This window comes from Tasmannia lanceolata, unplaced genomic scaffold (genome assembly GCF_043159265.1).
Source record: "Tasmannia lanceolata isolate RefF3 unplaced genomic scaffold, GAP_Taslan_0.1 ptg000020l, whole genome shotgun sequence".
Taxonomy (NCBI): domain Eukaryota; kingdom Viridiplantae; phylum Streptophyta; class Magnoliopsida; order Canellales; family Winteraceae; genus Tasmannia; species Tasmannia lanceolata.
The window spans coordinates 21,351,324-21,365,958 of NW_027518697.1; the positions used below are offsets into that span (position 1 = coordinate 21,351,324).

The 14,635-nt window shown below is 46.5% G+C and overlaps 1 long non-coding RNA gene across 1 annotated transcript; it reads right to left on the reverse strand.

Moving 5' to 3' along the window:
- Positions 1-283: 283 nt before the first annotated feature.
- On the reverse strand, positions 284-4,974 carry LOC143853689 (uncharacterized). Its single transcript, XR_013237270.1, has 2 exons — positions 4,626-4,974; positions 284-1,693 (listed from the first exon to the last, which is right to left on the reverse strand). It is a non-coding gene; the product is annotated as an uncharacterized LOC143853689 (long non-coding RNA).
- Between the last annotated feature and the right edge of the window lie 9,661 nt (positions 4,975-14,635).

A 14,635-nucleotide genomic window follows, 5' to 3' on the forward strand; every position in this document is an offset into this window, starting at 1 on the left:
CCTAGCTCATTAGTTCTGAACACCAGAAGGACTTTATAGGTAGGATAGGGCTTTTCAAAGAATGGCTTAAGGTTCAACAAAGATTTCGACCGAACCTGTGAACAGGTTGCCTACATATCCCAAGGTAGGAATCAGGTCGTGTGTAGGTCAAGGCGAATGCCCCTAGTTTGAAGATCAATTGTTTGAAGGTTAATTGATTTTTTTCCTTTTTTCTTTTCTTTCTGGAACAATTAACTTCTCTTCTTTTGGAACTTGTCCCTCTTTTTTTTTTGGAACGATTGATTTTTCTTTTTCTTTTTTTTTGAATCGACCGAACTCGGTTTAACCGAGCTGCCTACGTACCCCAGTGTAGGGATCAGGTCTCGCGTAGTTCGGGGGAATGCCCCAAGTTTGATGGGTTTTCAAGAAAATTTGATTTAGGCTCGAAGGGTTTGCAAATCGGTATTCTTTTGACATTGGGTTTTGATTTTGGGATTTAATCGGCCAAAGGAGGCCTTTCGATGTTCAGATTGGGAATCGATCTAGGTTACTAGAGTCCCTCTGGTACTGATTATTTTTTTTTTCTCTTTTGTTTTTTTTTTTTTTTCGCGGAGTTTGACGGCATTTCCAGGTAAGAGATAATGGATCTTCTTCTTTCAAGATTCTAATACGTGCTTTTGACTTTCATAGAGCGAAACTTGTTCTTTGACATCCTCCATCTATGGATTCGTACTCTCGATATCTGATGATCACTTTTCATTGTTTGCTCTTGAACTTTTCATCTTGAATTTGTTGGCTTTATGAATTTGAGAACCAAGGTCATTGATTGGAAATATGAAAGTTGTTTCCACTCTATGCCCCTTGTATAGCATATATCTTCTCACTTTCTTCATTTTCTTTGAGCTTTCCATCTATGTCTTGCCCCTGGTATCGGTTGTAGCTTTTCTAGACAATCTTCTTATTCTTGAAATAATTTTATCAATTCTTCACACTCTTTAGAGGGTAATGTATTTTCAATCGGCATTCACTGAATCAAAGTTTCAGTGCCAGTGTTTATCATTTCAATTTCATCTTTGAAAGGTTGGGATTGGCGCTCCTCCTCTCGTTCAAGTAATTGCTGTGACTCAAGTGGAGTTTCGTCAATTTTGTCCTCATTTGAGGAGGGAGTCTTATTTTAAGATCAGAAGCACACTTAAGAACAGACACAAGTGAACTTTTTGGAACTGACTGAAATTTTATTTAAAGAAAAGCTATTACATCAGACGACCTATCCTGAACATGCTCACGATTCACAACTCTAAATAAGAAAGAGAAACAGAAGATAACTTGCCTGGACTAGGCATTGACCTTTAACTGTAAGACCGGACTCAACAATTATACTGACCATGATGACTGACTCAACATAAAATAGTAAGTGACTAAAATTTTAACTGCTGCAACTGTTTGGCGTTGAAGGCTCGGCGAAGGCTGGTTCGTTCTGAACATCATCATGGCTGATACTTTCAATTTTGGACAATGATGACTGATTCGCATAGGGAAATGCCCCTAGCTCAAGGATTCTGAGAGTGAACTCTGAAGGACTTAGCAAAATAATCTTGAAAAAGGTAGCCCCTAGAGGAGGAACAGACCAGGGGTACAAGCAAGATTGGATTATCTGGACCAGGCATGATCAGATCATGAGAACGCATAATCGAAAGATTGTGAGATTCTGCATCTGCCAGTTAGGGGATGGCATGAAGATACGATCGAATCGTATGACAGAAGAACGAAAGACGCACGATCAAAAGATTAGATGAGATAGCATAAGATTGCTTTCAACGGATAGATCATGAATGACTAATCCTATGAGATCTTTGGAAATGATGGGATTTATATCCTAACTCAAAGGGAATTTTTTTTTTTCACATTTTATCAGTGTTACCTGAAGGCATCAACCTTAATCCTAATCTATCGGAGTGGAGAGAGAATCTCGACTCATGACTTTGTTCGTGTATATAAGGACCGATCGTGACCATTGGAAGATGGACCACGGCCTAATCTAGACACCAATGGGTAGGATATCCTAAACTAGGCTCACACACGTGATGCACATGTGTTCGTATACTACATGCATGTGTGGGTTAATCTAGGGGTAAGGCCAAGAGTTCCCTTAGCGCGAATCCCTGCTCGATATACTGTACCAGTGTCCGGCGTATCAGTACGTGAACAAGAGATCCGTTTACGTACCATAAAGGTACCAGGCTAAGGGTGGAATGCTTCTCTAGCACAGAGGCACCAGGTGATGAAATCCCAGTCAACCATGCTAGATAACACTCCGGGTTCCTAAAATAGGACGTGTGTGTACGTGAAATGCAAGGGTTTAGATGCAAGTGATGTAAGTGTGTGCAATAAGTTTGCGCAATCTATGATGCCTTCAGGTTTTGTTAGATTAAGTTCAAGTAAAATGTGATGAGAAAATAAAACAAGGCAAACTAATCTAACAAGTATAGAGTTTTTATGAGCCAGTTAAATTAAATTCAAATGAATTATCTTTTGAAATTTTAATGAAGTTAGGTGGTCCCCAGCAGAGTCGCCAGACTGTGGTACCCGATCCCGCGAGAGGGGCGTGGGGCGAGCCGCCGCGCTCTCTTCTCTTGGTCTCTCGTGTCCACGCGATTGGCGTGTGCATTTTAATATTGATTTGAATTCATCTTTCATGTGAACTTGGGATCACTAAGGCAATCCGAACTCCACACGAAAGAGAATGACAGAGTCGCCACCTAGATGTGGGATCTAGGACCCGAAATTAACCAGAAATCTAGACTCGCTACCTGGTTACGAGAATGGAAGGTATGGGGAGTTATCCACCACATGCACCATTCCTGCCCGATAATCGGTCTTCGATTCCAAAAGCTAACTCTTTTAAATTTATTTTAAATGGCTCATTCAACTCTATGTTAAAGTGCGAACTAAGTGACATGCATCCTAACATCTAATTTCAATGTGAATCCTAAATGTGTATCTTGATTTATTAATTTGTCTGGATTCAATCTAAGTGAAAGTTCTCCTAGAATTCTAATTTCATGGAAAGTCCTAAGTGATTTGATTAAGTATTTACAAGAAAATTAATATACAAAACACCACAATTTGTTGTGGTGCCGACTCGCGGGTGGTATGCCATCAGACATCCAAGCTGCCTACGTACCCAAGCCTCACTGGGATCAGAGTCGACGTAGTTCGGTGCACCTAAGCTAAGCTACTTATGCCTAACTCAACTAGGACACCGACCTAGACGGGATTGACTGTTTCAACAGTTTTAGGAGAAGTTATTTAATTCAAGTTGAGGATTTTATTATCTTAGGATTTCATCTAAGATGCTATATGATTCTCATCTAAATGCAAATGGTCCCTTAGACTAATGCAGGTTTGCCTACATCCTAGTTTACTAGGCTTGTCCTAGGGAAAGATTGGGTGACTAGTGTAACTAGACCTATGGCACGGTTGCTATACATAGCAAACGTCCGTGATGAGGCTGGACTCCTAACTCTAGGACTCCCTAAAACCTGAGACTCCCTAAAACTTAGGACACGACACGACACCAGTGTTCCTAAATTGGGCTCTAAGGGTCCTTACGACGGAAACCATAATCCAATGGTTCCGAGAGACACGAGATGAATCGAGATGATGAATAGTGTGAGGGAATGGGAAAGATAGAGAAAGGTGCGACTGAACTTGGGAGTGCCAAATTGCCTACGTACCCCGTGATGGGGATCAAGCCACACGTAGTTCCACTGGGGAGGTTGCTTGGATTTTGGAAAACAGGTTTGGTATTTGGATCAGGAATCGGGTTTGTATTTGAGCATTGGACTTGAGATTCAAAAACATTGATATAGCAATGGGATTTTGGAATTGGGAATTTGCATCAAAGAATTGAGCATATTGGAATCATCAAGGGTTTGAATTTTCGGAATTCAAAGTGGGCGGGCTTATGAGATTCGGCCAAATGGATTCAGACATGCGACTCGGATTGTGTTGGGATATGACTTGGTTGGATTGGGTTAATGGTTAGGGTCAAGTGAGTCGGGTCTAAGTTAGGAGCAAACCCGAGACTAGCCATGGTCTAACTAGGAGGAAGCAGGGTACAAACCAGGGTGCGGACCAGGGTGCACCAGGGTGCGAACCAGCAGGGAACCAGGGTGCGAACCAGCAGGGAACCAGGGTGCGAACCAGCAGGGGAACCAGGGTGCAACCAGCAGGGAACCTGGGTGCAACCAGCAGCGAACCTGGGTGCAACCAGGGTCTAACCAGAGTGCGAACCAGCAGGGAACCAGGGTGCGAACCAATATCGAACCAGGGTGCGAACCAGTAGGGAACCAGGGTGCAACCAGCAGGGAAGCAGGGTGCGAACCAGTAGGGAACCAGGGTGCGAACCAGTAGGGAACCAGGGTGCAACCAGCAGGGAACCAGGGTGCGAATCAGTAGGGAACCAGGGTGCAACCAGCATCGAACCTGGGTGCAACCAGCAGCGAACCTGGGTGCAACCAGGGTCTAACCAGAGGCTAACCAGGGGGAAAACAGACCCTACATGCTTCCTAACATGGTTTTTCTTTTAAAGTAAAAGATATGCATGAAAACAGACCCTACATAGAATTGAAATAAATGCCTACCTCTTTGGAAACCCACTTTGTGTTTGATTTTTCTTTGATGGTAATTCCTTGAAGATGATTCCTGACTGCTTTTGATATATATCACCCAACGTATAAAATCACCCGATCCGGCAAGGATGGCCGAACCCTTGAAGAGATGAGGGAGAGGGATGAATTTTCTAAGAGAGGGGTTCTTTTTCTTCTTTTTGTTGGATGGTGGGATGAGAGGGTATTTATAGGAGAATGGGATAGGAGGTTAGGTGAGGTTAGGTGAGGTTAGGTAAGGTTAGGTGAGGTTAGGTGGTTAGGTGAGGTTAGGTGAGGTTAGGTGAGGTTTGGATGGTTAGGATGAGAGGAGAGGTTAGGTGAGGTTAGGTGAGGTTTGGATGGTTAGGATGAGAGGAGAGGTTAGGTGGTTTTGGATGGTTAGACCCAGGTCAAGATCTGCCATTGATCTAACGATTTACGGAAATCGGGTCTCGGAATGGAATCAGGGTTCGGGCTATGAAGTGACCCTATCTTATTTTGTCCCGATTGATGATCCGTAAAGTCAGATCAAGATATTAATGACCTAAAACATATATTAGGTTATTGTTGGTTAAAGTAAAGCAAAATGTGGGTGTCTACACGGGCCCGCGCACAAAAACCAAACAATTGTGGAAATCCAATTCACTAAAACTTGGGTACTTGCTGCTTGGTTCGCCCCGGCTCGTCTCCACAAAGACCAGGAGCGCACTCCTGGTCGGGAACGGGCCCGCGCAGAAAAACCAAAACGTCTCAGAAACCCAGTTCACTAAAACTTGGGTACTCGCTGCTTGGTTCGCCCCGGCTCGTCTCCACAAAGACCGGGAGCGCACTCCTGGTCGGGAACGGGCCAGCGCAGAAAAACCAAAATGTCTCAGAAACCCAGTTCACTAAAACTTGGGTACTCGCTGCTTGGTTCGCCCCGGCTCGTCCCCACAAAAACCGGGAGCGTACTCCTGGTCAGGAACGGGCCCGCGCACAAAAACCAAACCATCTTGGAAACCCAGTTCACTAAAACTTGGGTACTCGCTGCTTGGTTCGCCCCGGCTCGTCCCCACAAAGACTGGGAGCGCAATCCTGATCGGGAACGGGTCCGCGCACAAAAACCAAACCATCTCGGAAACCTAGTTCACTAAAACTTGCGTACTTGCTGCTTGGTTCGCCCCGGCTCGTCTCCACAAAGACCAGGAGTGCACTCCTGGTCAGGAACGGGCCCGCGCAGAAAAACCAAAACGTCTCAGAAACCCAGTTCACTAAAACTTGGGTACTTGCTGCTTGGTTCGCCCCGGTTCGTCTCCACAGAGACCGGGAGCGCACTCCTGGTCGGGAACGGGCCCGCGCAGAAAAACCAAAACGTCTCAGAAACCCAGTTCACTAAAACTTGGGTACTCGCTGCTTGGTTCGCCCCGGCTCGTCTCCACAAAGACCGGGAGCGCACTCCTGGTCGGGAACGGGCCCGCGCAGAAAAACCAAAATGTCTCAGAAACCCAGTTCACTAAAACTTGGGTACTCGCTGCTTGGTTCGCCCCGGCTCGTCCCCACAAAAACCGGGAGCGTACTCCTGGTCGGGAACGGGCCCGCGCACAAAAACCAAACCATCTCGGAAACCCAGTTCACTAAAACTTGGGTACTTGCTGCTTGGTTCGCCCCGGCTCGTCCCCACAAAGACCGGGAGCGCAATCCTGATCGGGAACGGGTCCGCGCACAAAAACCAAACCATCTCGGAAACCTAGTTCACTAAAACTTGCGTACTTGCTGCTTGGTTCGCCCCGGCTCATCTCCACAAAGACCAGGAGTGCACTCCTGGTCGGGAACGGGCCCGCGCAGAAAAACCAAAATGTCTCAGAAACCCAGTTCACTAAAACTTGGGTACTTGCTGCTTGGTTCGCCCCGGTTCGTCTCCACAGAGACCGGGAGCGCACTCCTGGTCGGGAACGGGCCCGCGCAGAAAAACCAAAACGTCTCAGAAACCCAGTTCACTAAAATTTGGGTACTCGCTGCTTGGTTTGCCCAGCTAGTCTCCGTAAAGACCGGGAGCGCACTCCTGGTCAGGAAAGGGCCCGGGCAGAAAAACCAAACCCACTCGGAAACCCAGTTCACCAGAACGTGGGTACTCACTGCTTGGTTCACCCCGGTTCGTCTCTACAAAGACCGGGGTCAACAAAAACTTGGATGCCTGCCCGAAGTACCGTTCTGCTCGGAAAGGAACTGTTTTACAAGTATTACTGGCCCATAGGGTTGAGTTAATCAATAATTAGCCGAAGGTAGACATGAGCGGAAACAGTGGACGGCGAAATGCAACTTCTATTCATAAAAGTGTGGGCCTCGAAGGGCCATTACAAAAAGTAGGGCCTCCCAAGGGCCATTACAAAAAGAATCAGTGAACTGCCAAAAAGGAAGAATGGGTAGCTCAAGGCACCCCATAGCTACCCTAATGCGAAGGACCCCCCGCCGCGGCATCCTGCCCATCCTCGCCCTGACCTGCCGGCGGGTCAGGAAGGACAAGGCCTGTGAGAACGACGTTCGGGTTGCACCCCTTGACCTGCTCAAGGCAATCCATAAACCCCAACTTGTACGACTCCGTGGATAAGCTAATTAGCTCGTCCTCCTTTTTCTGCACGACGTCCACCAGGGCCGCTATCTGCCTCTCCCGGGCTCTCCCTCTCTGCGATTCGAGGGCGTCGGCGGCCTTCTCCAACTGGGCGTCATTCTCGGACTTGAGTCTTTTTATCTCGTCGTCCCTCTCCTGGATAGACCTATTGAGCTCAGCCGCCCCCTAGATCAACTTGCCGTTCTCCTCCTCGGACTTGGTGATTGCAGAAGAGAACTTCTGACTCTTCTCGCGGAAGTCGTGATAGTACACATCGATTTGATAAAGCGAGGAGAAAATGGCCTCGTGGGCCGCATTCGGAGGCTCGTTAAGAACCTGGAGTTGATCCTAGTTCAGTTGGCCCTTGGTAATGATCTCTCTGGCAACACGGCTGTCACCCAGGTCGGTGTCGCTCTTCTGAACGGCCCAGTTGGGCCGAAAGACGTTGTCCTCGGACCTCGCAGAGGTGGGACGGACTCCGGTAGACTGGTACCCTGGCTTGGGTGTTCCTGCTCCTCGCCCGTATGAGCCGACGAGCCTCACTGTTGGCTTGCCCTTGGGTGGAGGTGCTTCCTTAGATGGTGCAGGACTGGAGATCTCGGGGGCTTTCCTTTTTTGGCCCTGCTGGCCTTGGCCCCTGACGAAGGTCCCTTGCCTCACCTTCTCCAGCTGAGACTGCGACTGCATTTATGAAATTCAAACAGCATGAACAGAAGCCGGTCAGGGAAAAGGAAGAAAAAAAGAAGACTCAAAAGCAAGACTAGCCACATACGTGCCGGGGTCGCAGTACTAACGCCAAGCCCGACCAGAACCTCTTCCCCAGAGAATTTTGCACAATGAATAAGGCCCTCCCGGTGCAACTCCTCACAGACTAGGGCAAACGTTCCCATATCCTTGCCCTCAAGGAGCGGCTTGCAGCTCAGCGCAAGTGTGTTTGGGGTGTCCCATTTTAGAGGAACCGGCCAGGGCTTAGTAGGCTCTCTGTCCTCGACATAGAAGAACCTGTTCTTCCATAGATGTATGGAGGATGGAATGCCAGTGATCATTTTCACCTCAGGGTGCTGGCTAATGTAAATCTAACCCCCGTTCTTATGCCTCTTCAGGTGCGCACACATGCGGAACAATGGCACAGACAAACTTCTTTGAAGCCAGCCCTGGACGAGGTATATAAACCCGATCAGCGTCCTCCATGAGTTTGGCGCGACCTGAGTCGGAGGCAGCCCGTAATATTGAAGGACCACGACGAAGAATAGATGCAGAGGGAACCTGAGCCCGGCCCTTAACGACTCGTCGTATATACAGACGTCGGAGCTGTCGTTGCAAGCCCTATCTCCCTCTATCGCGGCCCTCAGCCCAAACCTTTGGAGAATACAGTACCTATCCCTAATGTCCCCCAGCCTGGACTCATCAAGGATATTCTCCTCGTAAAGAGCTTGAACGTTGTATTGGGGATTGTCGTCCATCCGGGCCCTAGCTACGACCTCAACGGCCCGGCCCGGGAGGAATGTTGTGGACGCCTCAGCAGCGTCGCTACCAACGCTCGCCTCTGCTCGGAGATAACTATCCGTTGGGGGCGGGGTGGTGTTCAGATCCAAAATCACCTCGTCCTCTCTATCTACGACTTCTACACTAACATCGGGACTCGCCATATAGGGGCCGGGAGTCCTGATCAGATTCTTTTGGGTCCTCCCCGACGAACTAGACCCTGAGCTACTAGAAGAGGAGGACTCCCCTAAACCGGACTCAGAGCTAGAGGTACTACAGGACATGAAGAACGCAGGAAAAGAAACGAATAAAAGACGCGCTTAAGAAGATTACCGGTCCGAACAGAGAGCTCCTAATCCGCGGACGGTCACAACCATGAGCTACCCGAGCCGAGCAGGCAGAGCAAAAAGCAGAAAAGCGAGAGTAAAAAGTTAAAAGTGAGAAAATGAAGGGTGAAAACCTCTTCTTATAGCCTCTAGGCTTGAGACGGTTCGCATTCGCGAATTTGATAATGCCACGTGTCTTTCATTAATGACAGACACACACTTCGAGGCAAGGGCATGAGTAAATGCGCGCATATCTCCAAGGGGCTAAGGGACGTCCATAAAGTGCTCGTGTACGTGATAACTTTTAAAACGATTGTGCCCGTCTAGAAAATCTGCCCGGCCCAAGCCGGACAGGATATGACGCGTCTGCTTAACGACAAGAATCAGTCCGGCCCAAGCCGGACAGGATATGACGCGCCCGCTAAACGATAAGAAATAGTCCGGCCCAAGCCGGACAGGATATGGCGCATCCGCTAAACGACAAGAATCAGTCCGACCCAAGCCGGACAGGATATGGCGCGGCAGCTAAACGACAAGAATCTGTCCGGCCCAAGCCGGACAGGATATGATACGCCCGCTAAATGACAAAAAACATTCCAGCCCAAGCCGGAGAGGATATGACGCGTCCGCTAAACGACAAAAATCACTCCGGCCCAAGCCGGACAGGATATGATGCGTCCGCTAGACGACAAAAATCAGTCAGTCTCAGGCCGGACAGACGGCTTGGCCTGACAGATTTTACACTTCAACTCCTGCCCGTCCCAGGCCGGACAGACGGCTTGGCCGGACAGATTTTACACCTCACTTCTACCCGTCCCAGGCCGGACAGACTGCTTGGCCGGACAGATTTTCAGGACAGATTCCCCAGGCCGGACAGACGGCTTAGCCAGACAGATTTCCCAGGCCAGACAGACGGCTTGGCCGGACAGATTTCCCAGGCCGGACAGAGTTTTCGGACAGATTCCCCAGGCCGGACAGACTTCCCAGGCCGGACAGACGGCTTAGCCGGACAGATTTTCCGCTCCGCTTCTTGCCGTCCCAGGCCGGGCAGACGGCTTGGCCAGACAGGTTTTCCATCGAGCCATCCCGAACACCGGTTCATTCTACTATTCAAGAATACAACTCCTCACACTTCCCCAAATCACTACAATGACTTGGAGAACTGGGGGGCAACTGATGGGATACGAAAAACAGCAACTAATGAGCTGTCGACACGTGGCCCCGAAAGGACCCACCACGAAATCAACACCTGCCCAGGGGTAATCCGGTAATTACCTGAGAGTAGGTAAACCTAAACCCACAGAAGGGCCGACACCTGTACTGGGGTAGGTAATTCCAACCACCCCAGGCCTCCCTCTATAAAAGGCCTCTCTAGGCTCAAAGTGAAGGGTAATAACTTCTAAGCTACCACTCCTAAATTTTTGGCTCTGCACTCCTGCTCATACTGACTTGAGTGTCGAAGGGCCCGTCCGGAGCAACGACTCCGGGTTGGTCTTCTGACCTTGTGTGCTCTTGTGCAGGACTCAGCTCCTTCACTTCGGCTCCTCGGGTCCTCCAGCTCAGCTCTTACGTCACTGCCGTATCTGTTACCGATTTTAGGCCTAACACTACCCATGGGTGCAAAAAAAAAAAAAAAATAGTCCCACCCCATTAAAACATGACATAAAATTGTGTGCCCCACCTATCCCATCAAAAGACCCTTTTACCCTGTTTGTTTTGGTTTTGAGTCAAAAACTGATTATTAGATGCTAAGGTTGCCCTTATTCCCACATCTATAACTGTATTGTATGACCAATTACATATTTGTAGTTCTGTGGACTTCATGCAGGACGTGTAAACAATCTACCAATAATGGTCACCTGATGCATGGGATTGAGTGGGGTTGGTGGGAACTGGGAACCATGCTATCAAAAACATGTAAAATAGTGTGATCCCACTATATGTGTGGGTTTGAGTAGATATGCGGGCCCGACATATCAAAACATGGCATGGAATGGGTGTAGCCCACCAATTTATACCTAATGTTTTACTGGGTACCTCTCATTATTTTACACCCATGCATAGCATGGGCCTGAATACTAGTGTATATAGCTTATCTATGCATGGCTGCCACAAACCATGGGGGGCCCACATTTTTGGAGGGATCCAAAGATTCATTTGGAAGGCCCTTCCATGTAGGGGTGGACATGGTTCCGGTTCAAACTGAGGAACCGAACCGAACCGGCACATATGGTTCGGTTCGGTTCAGTTCCATATTTATATGGTTCGGTTCCGGTTCTGATATCCTGGAACCGATGGAAATTCGGTTTGGTTCTGGGTTTGGGATCCCGGAACCGAAAACCGAACCGAGAACCGACCCTCACCTTAAAACCCAATGCCTCATCGCTTGATAAAATCACCCCACCCCCTTTTAATTCACCCCTCTTTAACGTGTTGCTTTGCCTTTAAAATTTTAATTCACCCCCCAAATTTGTGCTTGATTATTCCAATTTGTGCATGTTTGTAGGTCATATATAATTTTTGCATTGCCCAAATTTGTGCAAATTTGTGCCTGATTATTCCAAATTCGTGCATGTTAGTCTTTGTAGTTCATATATAAACAGGACCGAATCGATTATAAATACGATTAGGCAAAATATCTACATTTGGTGAAGGTTGGGTAAACCGAGAACTGAACCGAACCGAACCGATTATATATGGTTCTGGTTCGGTTCGGTTCCAAACATATATGGTTCGGTCCTGGTTCCAATTTCAGGGAACCGATTATATATGGTTCGGTTCTGGGTATACCCCAAAACCGAACCGAACCGAACCATGTCCACCCCTACTTCCATGGATAGGGTGTTTACCAAAAATCAGCCCTATAGGATCATCCTAACCCAATCAAAGTTGGAGGGGAAAATGGACAGACACAGTTTCTGCCCATTTTTTCCCTCTACAAATGGCAGGGTTAGGATGATCCTATAGGGCTGATTTTTTGTACACACCCTATCCATGGAAGGGCCTTCCAAATGAATGCTTTAGATCCCTCCAAAAATGTGGCCCCCCATGGTTTGTGGCAGCCATGCACAGATAAGCTATCTTTGCAGCTGCACACAAACCATTTCCTCTCTCTCTCTCTCTCTCTCTCTCTCTCTCTATATATATATATATATATATATATATATATATATATATATAAGCGAATAAACTCAATATCGTTCTTCATCTTCTCCAAAAAAAATTAGGATTTTTCCCTCTTCTTCTCTAATTGTTTTTTCATATCCACCTCTGTTGGCATCCATCACTGCTGCTCGAAAGATGAAGAAGAGAAAGAGGAAGAATAAGAGAGGAAGGAGGAAGAGGAGGAAAAGGGAAAAAAGAAGAATCACATCTGGAAATTGTTGTAATTGATTTAGATTTTAGTCTTCTTAAATAGATGTTATTTTATTTATTTATTTGTTTAACTTTCCTTCATTTTGGAAAGTGGGAGACTGTTTTGGGATAGGAGAGATTTTAGGGGATAGTGGAGACATTTATAACATCCGCCCCTCTTTCGCTTATTAAATAAAAAAAAAATGTATTTTGTTGTTGACTTTTTTTTTAATAAAAGCTCTCATCTTCACAAAACTAAAGTGGTTGTCTTCTTCCTCTTCCCCACAATACTTCCCCTCTTTGAAAAAACCCCCATCATGGATTTTTCTCTGGATTTTTACATCTATTATAATTTATTGTTGTTTGTGATACTGTGGTATCCGATTTTTTCCCTTGCTGAGCAGGACGATAGGGGATCGCCACATCGGGTTTTTATGTGAGTGTTATTTGATATGCGCTCTTGCAGACTTGGGACCGTGGTCCTAACTTCGCAAGAAAGAGAATTCAGAGTCGCCACCTAGGTTAGGGCCTAGGACCCGTGCCTGTTCTTCCAATGAAATGAGTAATGGGACTCGAATTTTGTTGGGAGAACAGTAATCAAAGGGGTTCTTTTGCTATGTGCTTTTGAACCTTATATTTTGCTCTGTTTGCTTAAGGCCTGGTCCTTACAGATAACTGGGTAAGGGTTATGGTGACAATAGGGGAAGGTGTTAGGCACCCATCTTGCCCGGATTAATCCGGTCTCTTAACTTGGATTGGCATTTTTCGAAGGATTTGAATCAGGATAATTTATCTTTTTATCCTTTATTTAGGTTATGCTTAATTCCAGAATGTAAATAAAGATGAATTTATAAAAAGACAAAAAATAAGCAGTTGTGGCTTAGTCCCGCTTGAGACCATATGTCACAAACCCAAGGAGGGAATTACAACTAATCCCAATTGCGTCGCCAAATCTCACAGAAAAAAAAGACAGTGCAGAAAGTAAAAGAAAGGCAAAGGGGTTTATATAATAAGTTTTGGGGGCAATGTGAGCCGGAGAACTAATTTCACCACCTCGTACCTTTCTTTGCAAAGGAAATTGCAGAAAGCTATAAATTACAGAAAGTAAAAGAAAGGCATAGGGGTTTATATAAGTTCTGAGAGCAATGTGAGCTAGAGAACTTATGTCACCACCTCACATTACTTTATAAAGGAAATTACATTAAATTTTGTAGAAAATGTACTTTTACCAGTGGAGGATTGGGCAGCATAACGGCGCTGTATTTGGAGAGGAGACTTCGAGTTTGCGAGATTTTGGCAGAACAACGACGCTATATTGATAATAGGGCATTGGGTTCTCCGAAATTCGATAGTGCAACGATGCTGTGTTGATGAAGGAGGCTCCGGAGTTGCGGAGAAATTGGCGGCATAACGGCGCTGGTGTAACTGAAGAACTCCGAAGTTATCGAGATTTCAGCAGAACAACGGCGCTGCTACTGAAAAGTAGCTCAAAGTTCTGCGAAATTCAACGGCATAAAATAAAAAAGTCACTCCTAACCTTTGAAATTTCGGCTGAGTGCCGACGCCCGGTTCGAGCTACCTAGTGTTTCTCCTCTCTTCTAAAAAGTAAGCTTAGCTAGAGATTTTTTTAGATTTCTGCAGAGGTTCGGGGCTAGAAATACATCGAAGAAGGGTGTATACACCAAAAAGAGGGGAGAGAGAAGGTGTAAAAACCTCTTACCCCCTATTTATAGGTGGGGGGGGGGTAAAAATATCTGGTTTCGACCAGAATTCGCCCCAAGCGAATTTGGATGACATCATCTGGTCTTATCCAGATGATGTCATCCTTGGTTAGTGCAATTTTTTGTCTTTTCTCCGGTTCTCGAAAAATATGATTTTCCGTCTTTTATCGATTTCGTTTCAAATGTTCGTATCTCTTCCGATCGAACTCCGATTCGCACACAGTCAAATTCGTTGGATTCCTTGTTCTAGGAGCTTTCCAATGAATCTAATATCAAGTGCTTTCGGGAAACAAAGAGTCCTTTGGGTGCAAACAGAAGTTTCTGACCCAAAGTAAACTTACCGATTGAAATGACGTGTGCAAACGGGCTTACCTGTTTATGCCGTAAAAGGCGGGTGCTGTATAAAACAGGCTTTTTGTTTGCCCAAAAATGTGGGTGCTGTGTTAAAACAGGCTTTTTGGTTGTTAAAACGGCTTTCAGAAATCGTTTGTTACCCTAAAGAGAGATTGAGAGAAACACTACTGGTGCTCC